The sequence below is a fragment of the Engystomops pustulosus genome, chromosome 1, assembly GCF_040894005.1.
Source record: "Engystomops pustulosus chromosome 1, aEngPut4.maternal, whole genome shotgun sequence".
In the NCBI taxonomy this organism is placed as follows: Eukaryota; Metazoa; Chordata; class Amphibia; order Anura; family Leptodactylidae; genus Engystomops; species Engystomops pustulosus.
The window spans coordinates 202,407,449-202,423,916 of NC_092411.1; positions in this window are offsets into that span (position 1 = coordinate 202,407,449).

The window sequence follows — 16,468 nt, forward strand, 5'->3', positions numbered from 1 at the left end:
AAAGCTTGAAATGTTTTGCATTCCAGACAGGCAGTAAAACTACCCCAAAAGCTAGATAACTAACATTTCCGGAATGTCTGCTTTATGTTAATATGATATTTTTTCCGTCCTCTCATTCTAGGATGTTATGAGGCTTAGAACTTTAGGTGCAATTTTTCAAATTTTTATGAAAATCGCCAAAACTCACATTTTGAGGGACAACTCAGCTTTCAAGTGACTTTGAAAAGCCTACTATAATACTACAACTCCATAAATTACCCCACTGTATAAACTACATCCCTCAATGTATGTAAAACAACTTCTATTAAGTCTATTAAGCCTTTAAGTTTTTCAGATGGGTCAAAACAAAATGAAAGTGCGATTTAGAAACTTTTGACTTTTTTTGGAAAATACATTCATTTAGGCCAAAAATACAATTTCATAATGACTTAAATGATGAAATGCTCTGCAAAGTTTGATGCCCAATTTCTCCCGAATGGCCAGACATAGGATCAAAGCAGCGCTATTCAGTGCAAATTTATATTGTCACAATGTACAGGCTATAAAATTAAAATTTTTTTTGGTAATGCGAACATATGAGGGCTGATTATTTTTTGCGAGGAGAGAAACAATGTATAAATAATTAATTTGGGGGGGGGGTCTATAGCTTATTCATGAGATTTAATTAACTATTTCAAAGGGGATACAAACAAAATTATCCATTTTTATTTTGGATTTTAGCACTTTTTTCCCCTGTTCACCATAACATAAAAATAATGTATTATCTTTATTCTCGTGTTCACTACGATTACGGTGATACCTAACTTATACACCGTATATACTCATATAAAAGCCGAGTTTTTCAGCACAAAAAATGTGCTGAAAAACCTCAACTCGGCTTATACATGAGTTATACACTTATAAACTTATATATAGGCAGTCCCCTACTTAAGGACACCCGACTTACAGGCGGCCCATAGTTAAAGACAGAACCCTCTGCCCCCTGTGACCTCTGTTGAAGCTCTCTGGATGCTTTCCTTTAGTTCCAGACTGCAATGATCAGCTGTAAGTTGTCTGTAATTAAGTTTTATTGATGATCCTTGGTCCAATTACAGCAAAAAAATTTTAAACTCCAATTGTCACTGGGGCAAAAAAAATTTTTTGTCTGTATCTACAATTATAAAATATACAGTTTCGACTTGCATACAAATCCTATCTTGTATGTAACCCGGGGAATGCCTGTACTCACCCTCCGGCAGCCCTGATGCTCCTTGATGTCGGCTCCTCTTCTGTCTTCCCCATGGCTCCTCTTCTTTCTTCGTTCTTCTTTAACAGCCGGCATAGACGCGGCCATGTTATCTCCCAGCTGGCACATACTATGACGTCACCAGCATACTATGATGTCAAAGTATGAGTGTGCAGATAACATGGCTGTGTCTATGCCAGCTGTTAAAGAAGAACGGAGAAAGAAGAGGAGCCATGGGGAAGACAGAAGAGGAGCCGCGCCGACATCGGGGAGCCGGACTGAGCATAGGGGCTGCCAAAGAGTGAGTATATAAGTTTATTTTTTAAGTGATGGGTGGGCTGGCTGTATACAACAGGGGGCAGGCTGGCTGTATACTACACGCCGTATGCAGCCTACATCGCTGCATGCATCAAGAGCCTTTGGCCTCTTGATGTATCTGGTGGGGTGCTGGGGAGTGTCAGCGAATTTTCACATATGAAAGTTCGCCAGCAGCAGAAAGTGCACAGGCGGGGGGACTGGAATGTCCCACTCCTGCCCACTCCCCTGGACATGCCCCTCCACACCCCACTGGCGTGAAGGTAGCGGATTGGTGCATTAGGGTGCAAAAGTCCTGATAAATATCCCCCATATACATACAACATATATACACATACAGCATATACAGCATCTATGCATATACTGCGTATACATACAGCTTTTATACACATACAGTATATACAGCATCTACACATATACTGCATATACTTACAGCATATATATATACGCATACAGTATATACAACATCTACGCATCTACTGCATATACTTACAGCATATATACACATACAGTATATACAACATCTACGCATCTACTGCATATACTTACAGCATATATACACATACAGTATATACAACATCTACGCATCTACTGCATATACTTACAGCACATATACAAATACAGTATATACAGCATCTAGGCATATACTGTATATACTTACAGCATACATAGCGGCTAAAGGGTAGATTCCAGGGTGTTCACGGAGCCAATCACTCGGACTAGGGATATTTCCTTAGTAGGTTCCTTTATTTGGTAGCTTTATAATATGCGTTTCAAGCATGCTTGTAGGTAACTGAGTAAGAGCCCAATCCGGCATCGAAACACGTATTATAAAGCTACCAGATAAAGGAACCTACTAATTAAATATCCCTAGTCCGATTGATTGGCGCCGTGAACACCCTGGAATCTACCTTTTAGCCGCATGATCTTCTTCATAGACACCAAAGGTACCAGGAAGGCAGCCTAAACCACTCAAAGATAAAACTGAAGCTATTTCACTTGTTGTACCATTGTATAAAGAGAAAGGTGAACACCTTTTCACTAAAGAATCTAAACATTTCTCTAATTCAATTGGTTTTACACATGTGGCGCCCGTATCGTCTCTTTTTTAAAAATCTACACCATACATACACAAACAGTATATACAGCATCTACGCATATACTGCATATACTTACAGCATATATACACATAAAGTATATACAGCATTTACGCATATACTGCATATACTTACAGCATATATACACATAAAGTATATACAGCATTTACGCATATACTGCATATACTTACAGCATATATACACATAAAGTATATACAGCATCTACGCATATACTGCATATACTTACAGCATATATACACATACAGTATATACAGCATCTACGCATATACTGCATATACTTACAGCCTATATACACATACAGTATATACAGCATCTACGCATATACTGCATATACTTACAGCCTATATACACATACAGTATATACAGCATCTACGCATATACTGCATATACTTACAGCATATATACACATAAAGTATATACAACATTTACGCATATACTGCATATACTTACAGCATATATACACATACAGTATATACAGCATCTACACATTGTGAGAAAGTAAGAGGTGTTGTGTGGGAAAACCGCTATCTGTCTTACAGGCAGATGAAATGCTGGTGGTAAAAGCCCTGGGTTTGTCTGCAGTAACCCAAGGGTTAATGCAGACATGATAAGCAGGAATAGTCTGTTTTGTCTGTGTTGGCCTAGCTAACACAGGCACATTGGTAATGTCCGTACTGGGCCTGCTTATTATGGAGTAGGGGTAGGCTGGTAGTGGGACTCCTACTCCACCCGGGCTTCGGTCCTGGGCTTTTGTATAGCCCACAGGTGCAGGTCACAGGCCTCGTTAGGGCCTGATTTAGTCTGCAGGCCAGAAGCAGTAGGAGAGGCCCTACCTGGAGAGCTGAAAGCGAGATTGCATTCTCACAGCAAAAGGTAACTGAGGGTCTCCTGTCTTGCTGCTGGCCAAGAGCGTGTGCCAGGCAGCCTGGTACCCGGATAGCTAGGGTCCTCAAAATGTATTAGACAGTGCCTAGCTGGGCAGGAATTACTTTTATAATGTTTTTGCATGTGCCTAAGCCAAGGCTGAATTTGTGTTCTGTTTTGCAAGTGTGAATAAACACTTAAGTTGGACTTTTAAACCTGCGTGTGTCACTGCTTCCTGCCCTGCTACCTGTCAACTACCAGAGCAATTCCCCACATATGGTGGAGGATGCGGGCAAAGTGCAGTGAAGTATACACTAGTGCATGTCCTGGAAGTTGACAGCACTGAAGCTGCAAGCCACAGCCATGGAGGAGTTAATCAAGCAGCTTGTCCAGTCCAACGTGCAGCAGCAAGAGACAAACAGATTGCTGCTCCAGCAGATAACAGCCCTGACCGCTGCTCAGCAAAGGACTGTCCCAGCAATGACGGTGAAGGACGCCAGGAAAGAGGTCCGCAAAGCTATGACCAAGATGACCGCCGAGGATGATGTGGAGGCCTATCTGACAGGCTTTGAGAGGGTGGCCACCCGAGAGAGGTTGCCACAGCAACACTGGGCAGAGGTGTTGGCCCCCTTCCTCGTCGCTGATCCCCAGCAGGCATACTACGACCTGAGCGAGGAGGATGCCCGGGACTACTCCAAGGTAAAGGCAGAGATCTTGGCCCGACTAGGAGTGGATCAGCATCTACGCGCTCAAAGAGTGAATAGCTGGGGAGGCGCTACCACCGAGGGGGCAGATGCACCAACTTGTTCACTTGGTCCGCAAGTGGCTTCAGCCGGAGACATCAACCCCAGCCCAGATGGTCGAGAAGGTTGTTTTGGACCGTTTCCTGAGGGCCTTGCCGGGTGAGATCCAACAATGGGTGGGACACGGGGACCCGTCTGATGCCGATGCGCTGGTGGGGTTGGTGGAGAGGTTTTGTGCCACTCAGGCCCTAACAAAGAAAGCCCCTTATACCAAGACAGGCCTTAAGGCACGGAAGGTCTTGTCACCCACAAATTCCCGGGGCAGGACAACGCCCAATGTCCGGGAAGTACCCCAGGGGAGGAGGAGGGGGGAGGCTCCCACCTGTTGGACCTGCCATGAGCCAGGGGTAAAGGTAAGATTAAGGCCGTACCGAGTCCCTGAAGCTCGTAGACAAGCCATATCAGAAGAAGTTCAGAAGATGCTGAAGCTAGGGGTTATTGAGGAGTCCAAAAGTGAGTGGGCCAGTCCAATTGTTCTAATTCCCAAACCGGATGGGACGTTGCGATTTTGCAACGATTTTAGAAAATTGAATGAGGTGTCTAAGTTTGATGCCTATCCCATGCCCCGGGTGGACGAGCTTATTGAGAGACTAGGGGGTGCTCGGTACTTCACCACCCTGGATCTAACTAAAGGATATTGGCAGGTACCCCTGACAGATAGGGCTAAAGAAAAGACAGCCTTTATCACCCCTGAGGGCCTTTTTCACTATGTTGTATTACCGTTTGGGCTTCATGGGGCCCCCGCTACCTTTCAACGGTTAATGGACATAGTGTTAAAGCCACATAGGAGATACGCCTCCGCCTATCTAGATGACATTATCATCTACAGCCAAGACTGGGCGAGTCACTTGGCCAAGGTACAGGCCGTAGTGAACTCTCTAAGGGCAGCGGGCCTGACTGCAAACCCCAAGAAGTGTGCGCTGGGAATGGAGGAGACACACTATTTGGGGTATGTGATCGGTCGAGGTATAATTAAACCTCAGATCAACAAGATTGACGCTATACAGGGTTGGCCTCAACCAGTGAGCACAAAGCAAGTCAGGGCATTCCTGGGCATTGTAGGGTACTACAGACGGTTTATACCAAACTTTGCCACCGTGTCCGCTCCCCTGACAGACCTGCTGAAGGGTAAAAGGCCGGTCATGGTGCGGTGGAATGAACAAGCAGAAGGTGCTTTTCAGGCATTGAAGTCTGCGTTGTGTGGATCTCCCATCCTCATTGCGCCAAACTTCAAGAAAGAGTTTATTGTGCAGACGGATGCGTCAGATGTAGGACTGGGAGCTGTCCTGTCTCAGGAGGTGAATGGCGAGGAACACCCCATTACTTACCTGAGCAGGAAGCTCACGCCAGCTGAAAAAAATTACAGTATCGTAGAGAAGGAATGTCTGGCGATAAAGTGGGCATTAGAGTCCCTACGGTACTACTTGCTGGGACGACAGTTCCGTCTCATAACTGACCACTCTCCTCTCACGTGGATGAGTAGAACTAAGGAGAAGAATGCCAGGGTCACTAGGTGGTTCTTGTCCCTCCAAAATTTCAGCTTTACGGTGGAGCACAGAGCCGGGAAACTACAGGGCAATGCGGATGCCTTGTCCCGAACGCATTGCTTAATGTCAGGAGTTCGCCCCGGTGGGTCTGAACTGAGGGGGAGGGTATGTGAGAAAGTAAGAGGTGTTGTGTGGGAAAACCGCTATCTGTCTTACAGGCAGATGAAAAGCTGGTGGTAAAAGCCCTTGGTTTGTCTGCATTAACCCAAGGGTTAATGCAGACATGATAAGCAGGAATAGTCTGTTTTGTCTGTGTTGGCCTAGCTAACACAGGCACATTGGTAATGTCCGTACTGAGCCTGCTTATTATGGAGTAGGGGTAGGCTGGTAGTGGGACTCCTACTCCACCCGGGCTTCGGTCCTGGGCTTTTGTATAGCCCACAGGTGCAGGTCACAGGCCTCGTTAGGGCCTGATTTAGTCTGCAGGCCAGAAGCAGTAGGAGAGGCCCTACCTGGAGAGCTGAAAGCGAGATTGCATTCTCACAGCAAAAGGTAACTGAGGGTCTCTTGTCTTGCTGCTGGCCAAGAGCGTGTGCCAGGCAGCCTGGTACCCGGATAGCTAGGGTCCTCAAAATGTATTAGACAGTGCCTAGCTGGGCAGGAATTACTTTTATAATGTTTTTGCATGTGCCTAAGCCAAGGCTGAATTTGTGTTCTGTTTTGCAAGTGTGAATAAACACTTAAGTTGGACTTTTAAACCTGCGTGTGTCACTGCTTCCTGCACTGCTACCTGTCAACTACCAGAGCAATTCCCCACAACATATACTGCATATACTTACAGCATATATACACATACAGTATATACAGCATCTATGCATATACATAAAGGATATATACACATTAATGAGCTATCCATAGGATAGATTATTAGTAATTGATTGGTGCAGTGTCACTCATCAGTTGTTTTACGCTAAGTGTGTGTTCACGCGTTTTGAAATGCATTACAACAGCTGTAACCTAATTACATTACTGTTTACATGGCAAATCACTGATAGTGGCCAAACAATGGTGCGCTGGCCCTTTACACCTCCGAGTGCCGGCACGGGCGCGCAGCCTAGCCGGGACGGGAGCAGGATTGTGGAGAGGTGAGTGAGGGCCAGGGGGCGTTGCGCCATGGAGAAAAGCATGGGTGTGTCTGTGATCTGAGGCACGTGAAACATTTGAAAAATGCATGCGTAAAACCCCTACGTTTTCAATGCATTCGAAATCTCAGCAGAAACGCAACAAAAACGCCAAGTGTGTCACCGGTCTAAGAGAGAAGCTGCAAGAAGAGAGCTTACTCTGTGGTCAAGCAATGTCCTGACTCACTTCAGGCATGACTCCTTTTCACTCCAAGCTGTCTGTTCTTGGCTCTGTCCTTACTGTTCATCATCTGATCTAAAAGGGTATGTTGCCAGACAACCCCCTACTACCTATTAATAAATTGTCCTATGAATATGTTTCTAATATTTTACCTGGAAAACTACTTTTGTGTGTAAAGCTTACATCTTTTCTGTAGGTGGCATAGTGTGTTTTTGTATTTGCAGTGTTTATAGTTTATAAAGAGTTTATATTTGAAATATTTGGGGTGGGGCATAGTGTATCCAGTTGTGTTGAGAAAAGTATATATTTAGGACCATTTTGTTGTTCAAGGGACTCTATACTGTAAGTTACTTGGTATTTATAATGACACAGTGTAAAGATAGGCTGCAAGTAGCCAAAGACATCTGGGCAGCAAGATCTTCAGTGATAAGTTATGGCTGGGAGAAATCACCATGAGAAAGCACAATTATCACCTGTAAGTTACTAGATGCCACTTCTGCCTGTTTCTGATTAGTACTGCAGTCACTGACTAACCGTCTGTGCGTGAGACAACTACAAGCATGTATAGTGTTGATCAACCAGTGTCAGCGGTTATATCACTTCTATTTTTGTACTACTCACTGTAAATCCCAGCGTTGCCCAGGATAGTAAATACCTGTTCTTCACTAAAACAGAATTGGTTAAAAAAATTATATTTTATATCCATCCATGCAGGGCCGGCGCTATGGGTAGGCAAACTGGGCAATTGCTCAGGGCCCCCTTAAAGGAAAGAATCTCTTCTTTCAAATGAATCCTGAATTGTGTTTCTAGGTGCCATGGATCCAAAGATATTCAGGTTTAAAGTGAGAATATCAGGTGCCATCTTTATATATAAAAATCCCTCCCAACGGCAGTTTAACAGTTAATATCTCAGTTTTCCTGACACTTAGAAACACAAATTTAGATCCATATAAAAGAGGAGACTCTTCTTTCATAAGAATAAGGAAGTGAGGTTCTATGTGTCACAGAGCCAGAGATACAGCCCCCTGAAGTGTACCCCCTACAGATTCTTAGCCATCAGGCTGCAGGGAGCATTTGCTGCACACAGGAGCTGCTGCACCTCACAGATAGTGGAAATATTCACTTTATATGTTACTACATTTTGAGAAGGGATAATATCAACTAATATTCATGTTTTTAACCCTTCTCTATGCAGAACTATCTAAGAACACACCTTCTCTCTTATTGCCTTTTATTTTGTGATTGTTTTTTTTTGCAAAAATTGACTGATGGACTGATGGACATTCGATCCTCTTTGCCTAATGTTCCTTATTGTCATATTAACATCGCAACCCAGAACATGTCCATAAAGCTATATGTAACACCAAAAACACACACATGTTCTGGAATAAAGTTTTTATTTCACACCATCCTCCATTACTTACACCTATGTTATGACGTTCTCACTCAATTTCTTATGATCCGTGGAGGGTTCTGTTATTGTGCGGCTAATACAATGGTGCACATCTAAACGTGACTTTTATTATCTCATTAACTTGGTTTATGGATATATAGTTATTTATTTGGGTTACCATTGTGTAAGGGAGAATACAATGATAGATCTGTGTGACGCTTACACAGTTTGGTGTCCCCTGTGGATATAACGTTCCCTTTGGTGCATATTTTGGTGAATATACACATGTGGGGTGTGTATGATCTCCTCACATCCTACTGTTTTAGGAAAGCATGTTTTCTTTATGTACGTATTCTGGATTTGTACATATTTTAGAGGAAATTTTGATATCTAGTTATTGCAGTTTTAGTGATATTATGTGGATTTATCTATGTGAACATATCAATATGAGGCATTTGTGAACTCTACACATGTCCATCTATCACATTTAGTAGATGTGAAGGTAAATATTTTCTGTTTGGAGAACATTTTTTGCCATCAAAGTTCAAATTTTAAGTATTTTTTTAATAAAATGTTTCAGTTTGGATCAAAATTACATGTCTATATGTTTATATGTCTATAAACTCTTTAATTCAATTTTGAAAAATTGGTTTGCTGCGGTTTACTTTAATTCTTTTTGCTGTAATTTCGATTTTATTTTTAAATGTCAAAATCGTAAAAATTGCTCTGGTCAACAATGCGACAAAATATCCAGAAATGCCTGGCTGTGAAAGGGTTAATACCCCATGGTTGAATTCACAGGTGAAGATGCTTATCTTCCATCTCCTGTCTATATATCTATCTGTCTAGTTATCTATCTCATATAATCTGACCATTCATATATCTCACTTTTTCTCTATCTATTTTTCTCTATTTTTATATAGCGCACATAGATTACATAGCGCTACACAGATCTTGCCAAATCAGTCCCTGTCCCCTTGGGGCTCACAATCTATTCAACCTACCTGTAACTTTTTGGAGTGTGGGAGGAAACCGGAGGACCCAGCGGAAACCCATGCACATACAAACTCTTGCTGCCCATCAATTTCCCTATTATCTATCTCCTATCAAATTCTCCCATACTACAGTTGTGACTGGACATAAAATGGTTTTATTTTGGGGCCCCACTTTTAGTTTTGCCCAGGGCCCCACTTTGTCTAGAACCGGCCCTGCATCCATGTATGTATCTGTCTGTCTCTCACTCACTCTTCCTGCCTGCCCCCCTTTTCTCACTCACACTCCCTGCCTGTCTCTTTGTCACTCACTCCCCCTGCCTTTCTCTCACTCTCCCTGCCTGTCTCTCTCTCACCTACTCACTCTCACTGCCTGTCTCTAACTCTCCCTGCTTGTCTCTCTTTCACTCGCTCTCTCTGCCTGCCTCTCTGTCACTCACTCTCCATATCTGTCTCTCTGTCAATAACTCTCCCTGCCTTTCTCTCCCTCTCACTGCTAGTCTCTCACGTTTCCTGCCTCTCTCTTATACCCATTGCCTATAGTAATCAATCAAAGCTCAGAGCTCATATTAATGAACTGTGGCAAAATAGCAACCAATCAAGCCTCAGCTTCTAACTGCCACAGCAGCAGCAGCAGCAGCAGCAGCAGACAATAGCTCCTGTATATGGTGGTTAATAACAGTATTTTGGAAAGCGCGGGGTTAGAATTTCGATTCAAAACCTAGTCTATGATGTGTCCTGAGTCACAGAGAGCAAAATTTGGTGATTGTAAATGCAACAAATGGAGATGGTGGAGGACTTCCGTAAGGGAATGGATATTGAGACAGTGAAGTCCTCTAAGTATTTGGTACTCAACAATAAACTGGAGTGGGCAGAGAACCTAAACACACATCACCGGAAGGGTCAGAGCAGGCTATACCTGCTGAGGAGGCTGAGGGCATTCGGAGTGCGGGGGGCTCTTCTTTAAACCTTCTTCAACTCTGTAGTGGCAATAGCCATCTTCTTTGGTGTAGTCTGTGGGGGAAGCAGCATCTCAGCTAAGGAGAAGAGCAAACTGGACAAACTGAAAGGAAAGCCAGCACTGCCCGGGTGTCCTATTGACATGTGGTAGGTGGTAGCTGAGAGGAAGACACTGTGTAAGTTGAAATCTATTCTGGAGAATAGCTCCCATCCCTTGCATGAGACTGTGGTGGCATTAGGCATTAGTGTGAAAGGGAGCAATGTCAGAAGTCATTCCTCCCGCTGTACAACCAAAAGGATCAAACGGAATTAAGCTGTGCTAACAAATACCTGTAGGTCCCATCCACAGACTGAATACCAAACTGCCGATCATTGCTTGTTTTCTTTTTTGTCTTCTTTTTAACATTTGTTTTTCTTTTTGTTTATTTATGTCTAATATTATTGTTCTGTCATTGTACTGAACTCTCTGCACTATCTCTGCTGCTAAAACATTGGGAATTTCCCCATTGTGGGACATATTAAGGGTTATCTTATCTTAAGTTATTATTGCACATATGAATATTATTATAGTAGTTATATTCTTGTACATATGGGCAGTATTATAGTAGTTATATTCCTGTACATATGGGGCAGTATTATAGTAGTTATATTCTTGTACATAGGGGGCAGTAATATTATAATAGTTATATTCTTGTACATAGGGGGCAGTATTATAGTAGTTATATTCCTGTACATAGGGGGCAGTATTATAGTAGTTATATTCCTGTACATATTGGGCTGTATTATAGTAGTTATATTCTTGTACATAGGAGGCAGTATTATAGTAGTTATATTCTTGTACATAGGAGGCAGTATTATAGTAGTTATATTCTTGTACATAGGGGGCAGTAGTATTATAGTAGTTATATTCTTGTACATAGGGGGCAGTATTACAGTAGTTATATACTTGTACGTAGGGGGCAGTATTATAGTAGTTAGGGGACAGTATTACAGTAGTTATATCCTTCTACATAGGAGGCAGTATTATAGTAGTTATATTCTTGTACATAGGAGGCAGTATTATAGTAGTTAAATTCTTGTACATAGGGGGCAGTATTACAGTAGTTATATTCTTGTACGTAGGGGGCAGTATTATAGTAGTTAGGGGACAGTATTACAGTAGTTATATCCTTCTACATAGCAGGCAGTATTATAGTAGTTATATTCTTGTACATAGGAGGCAGTATTATAGTAGTTATATTCTTGTACATATGGGGCAGTATTACAGTAGTTATATTCTTGTACGTAGGGGGCAGTATTATAGTAGTTAGGGGACAGTATTACAGTAGTTATATCCTTCTACATAGGAGGCAGTATTATAGTAGTTATATTCTTGTACATAGGAGGCAGTATTATAGTAGTTATATTCTTGTACATAGGGGGCAGTATTACAGTAGTTATATTCTTGTACGTAGGGGGCAGTATTATAGTAGTTAGGGGACAGTATTACAGTAGTTATATCCTTCTACATAGGAGGCAGTATTATAGTAGTTATATTCTTGTACATTGGAGGCAGTATTATAGTAGTTAAATTCTTGTATATAGTGGGCAGTATTACAGTAGTTATATTCTTGTACGTAGGGGGCAGTATTATAGTAGTTAGGGGACAGTATTACAGTAGTTATATCCTTCTACATAGGAGGCAGTATTATAGTAGTTATATTCTTGTACATAGGAGGCAGTATTATAGTAGTTATATTCTTGTTTATTTGGAGCAGTATTATAGTAGTTATTTAAATAAAAAGAGTAATCAATCTTTTTTATTCCACAAAATTCATAAAAAGCCAGTCCGGTAACACAGCCTACAAATTTCAAGTGCATGCATGTTGCCATTAAAAACACTTCACTGAGTGGTAATCTCACAAACAAAAATTTTAAATTGTTAACCGCTCCTTGACTAGTCATACATGGAGTTCACTGCATAGAAAAATAGGGGGTTTAAAACTTCGCTTTTATTAATACACTTCTAAAAAAGTAATACAATACACGCAGAAGCATCCAAATATTTCTCATACTGCAGGCACTAAGGCAGATAGCATGGAACTGGTATTAACATTCATGTCAGCAGATCCCGGTTTTAGCATCTCCAGTACACAGATTCTCTCGAAAACCACCACTAGATGTCTCCCTATCTCTCTGAGTGGATGACTTGGTATAAAGCTAGTGAAGCTGTGTACTACAGCCCCAACACCAGCTCAGCTCAACTCTATCTTATAGGGCAGTGATGGCGAACCTTTTAGAGACCGAGTGCCCAAACTACAACCAAGACCCACTTATTTATCGCAAAGTGCCAACACAGAAATGTAATTAGTGATTTACATTCCCTGCTCTGCCACAGCTTTCATTCATATCAGCACCCTGAGGACATCAATAAAGCAGAAAATAGAATAAAGTTGGATGATCATTGTACCTTCCCTCCAGGATCCCATAGACAGGAAGAAATGTCAGGGTCGGAGCAGGAGCTACAATGATAATCCAGATCTGTCCACACCTTCCCACTCCTCCAGTAGTCCCAGGTAGCACTGTCATTTTAAAATAGCTCTGTGCACAGCAAGTTCTGGGCTGTTTGGGGTTGCAGGAAGATACCTGGAGTCCTCTCCAGTGATGGTCTGGGTGCCCACAGAGAGGGCTCTGAGTGCCACCTCTGGCACCTGTGCCATAGGTTCGCCACCACTGTTATAGGGGCTTACTTACCCAGTCCTGTCACGATCCCGTGGTGCGTTGTCCGACGAGGATTCGGGTCCGGAGCGATTAACTAACATCGTGCGTCCGAGTTCCTGCATGTGTTGCTGCTGCGCCGAGGTCCGCTTGAGTTCACCTGCTTCTTCCTGGTGCATGTGAGTGATTTATCTTTCGACACAAATCATTTTTTAAATACTGCGTTTTTTCCGAATCCGTCTGGTTGTCCGGCGGCCATGCCCCCGATTTATGTCACGTGCAAGGCTGCGCCCATGCGCCAAAATCCTATCACGTGCGCCAAAATCCTGGGGCAATTTGGCGCAAAACGGAAATATTCGGGAAACCCGACGAAAGTGCGGCATTCGGACCCTTAGTAAATGAGCCCCAGTGTCTCTCACTCTTTATAAATGAGGTTAGGGGAAAAGATAATCTACGGCTAGGTCTGACTATAACTAGACTCTGCAATTGCCTTCTAATGGCTAAATAATGGTAACCCAATGGTAACCCTCTCTTACAGAGAGAGATTAATCAGGGGCATAATATACAATAGATGGCATTACATGTTATAGCATTGCACATGAATCTGACAGCCAGGCCTACACTTGCCTGTCGTGCCCTGCATGCTGATTGAATAAAATTGTCCCCACCTATCCTTAGAGGTTGCACCAACCAGAAACCCATAGGAGGCACGTTAGATCCTGTTTTTGTTTCAATCAGGTGCAGACCGGTGGAACACCCACTCCATCCACCAACACAATACAGCGCAGCCCATTGGAATTAGCGCTGAAAATCAAAGCTGGCGTCACCCACTGCAGCCGGTGGACCAGCCCATTATATAACCCAAAGCACAGGACTCAGTGCCATCCCATGGTGAGTGGGAAGTATACGTCAGGAGGACCCCGACCTAAGAGATAGGTCACCGAAGGACAATAACTGATCCTATCAGAGGGACAAATATATTAAGGACAGACTAGTACATAGCTGTCTAGATCCCTTACTATCCTGGTTTGGACATGAAGAACTGCATCTGGAAAACTACGTGTGTGAATGCAGCCTCTGTATGTCTGAAAAGCTGGGTGGTTCTTGATTGAGTTCAGGGCTGTTACTGCTGGGATGAGTGACCAAGGTCATGGCCAGCTACGGGACTGCATATTAGGCTGCTCCACAGGTGCCTCAGGGTGACAAATACGCCACGTGGGAATCCGCCCTCACAAGTGGCATTGAATGGCTGCGTTTCAAAATGCAATAGATCAGCTGAAGAGAGATTTGCCTAATTAAATGGCTGTTAACAATTTTGTTTACAAAATGCAACCATTACCACCTGCACTAACATACAGTCGTGGCCAAAAGTTTTGAGAATGATACAAATGTTAATTTTTACAAAGTCTACTGCATCAGGTTTTATAATGGCAATTTGCATACACTCCAGAATGTTATAAAGAGTGATCAGCTTAATAGCAATTAGTTACAAAGTCAATATTTGCCTAGAAAATGAACTTTGCAGGCCTGCCTTAAAAGGAGCAGCTAACATTGTTTCAATGATTGCTCCAGTAACACAGGTGTGGGTGTTGATGAGGAATCTGTCATGATTAAGTAAGAATCACACCACTGGACACTTTAAAAGGAGGCTGGTGCTTGGCATCATTGTTTCTCTTCTGTTAACCATGGTTATCTCTAAAGAAACACGTGCAGTCATCATTGCACTGCACAGGGAAGAGTATCGCAGCTAGAAAGATTGCACCTCATTCAACAATCTATCGCATCATCAAGGAATTCAAGGAGAGAGGTCCCATTGTTGCCAAAAAGGCTCCAGGGCACCCAAGAAGGACCTGCAAGCACCAGGACCGTCTCTTAAAAGTGTTTCAGCTTTGGGATCGGGCTACGAGCACTGCAGAGCCTGCTCAGGAATGGTAGCAGGCAGGTGTGAGTGCATCTCCACGCACTGTGAGGCGAAGACTCTTGGAGCAAGGCCTGGTGTCAAGGAGGGCAGCAAAGAAGCCACTTCTCTCGAGAAAAAGCATCAGGGACAGACTGAGATTCTGCAAAAGGTACAGGGAGTGGACTGCTGAGGACTGGGGTAAAGTCATTTTCTCTGATGAATCCCCTTTCTGATTTTTGGAACATCTGGAAAAGAGCTTGTTCAGAGAAGACAAGGTGAGTGATACCTCCAGTCTTGTCTCATGCCAACTGTAAAGCATCCTGCAACCATTCATGTGTGGGGCGGCTTCTTGAATAAAGAATGGTACCAGAATGCCTCCAAGAGCAACTTCTCCCAACCGTCCAAGAGCAGTTTGGTGATCAACAATGCCTTTTCCAGCATGATGGAGCACCTTGCCATAAAGCAAAGGTGATAACTAAATGGCTCAGGGAAACAAAACATAGAGATTTTGGATCCATGGCCTGGTAGCTTCCCAGATCTTAATCCCATTGAGAACTTGCGGTCAATCATCAAGAGACAAACAAAAACCAACAAATTGTGACAAAATACAAGCATTGATGGTGCTAGAATGGACTGCTATCAGTCAGGATTTGGTCCAGAAATTGATTGAGAGCTGCCAGGGAGAATTGCAGAGGTCCCGAAGAAGAAGGGTCAACACTGCAAATATTGACTTGTTGCATTAACTCATTCTAACTGTCAATAAAAGCTTTTGTTACTCATAATATGATTGCACTTGTATTTCTGTATGTGATAAAAACATCTGACAAACACACATAAAAACCAGAGGGCAACAGATCATGTGAAAATGTAATATTTGTGTCATTCTCAAAAGTTATGGCCATGATTGTAGGCGTTAATATTACATGCTAACAAACATGTGTGAACATAATGTTAGCACACATGTTAACATCAAGTTAACTGTTGCATTTTGTAAATGCAAATGTTAACACCTATTCAACCCCTTAAGCCACCATCATATTGAGGAACATCATGGTGAGCTTCTGTTTTGGCCAAAATGATGTTACCTAAAATCATGTGGATCGCACAGACTCAGAACAGCCGAGCAGCCGGGAGGGGGACAAAAAAAAGTTAAAAAAAAAAGCTAATTTAAAAAAAAAGTTTAATACAAAATAAAAGTTACCTCTAAATGTAGTGTAAAACTTGCAAACCCAATAAAACGTGAAAATCAGCACACAAATAGCAAATATATGGTATTGTGACATCCGTAACAGCCCATGCAATAAAATAAAATAATTACTGATCCTGCCTTAAAAAAAAATAAATAAAAAACA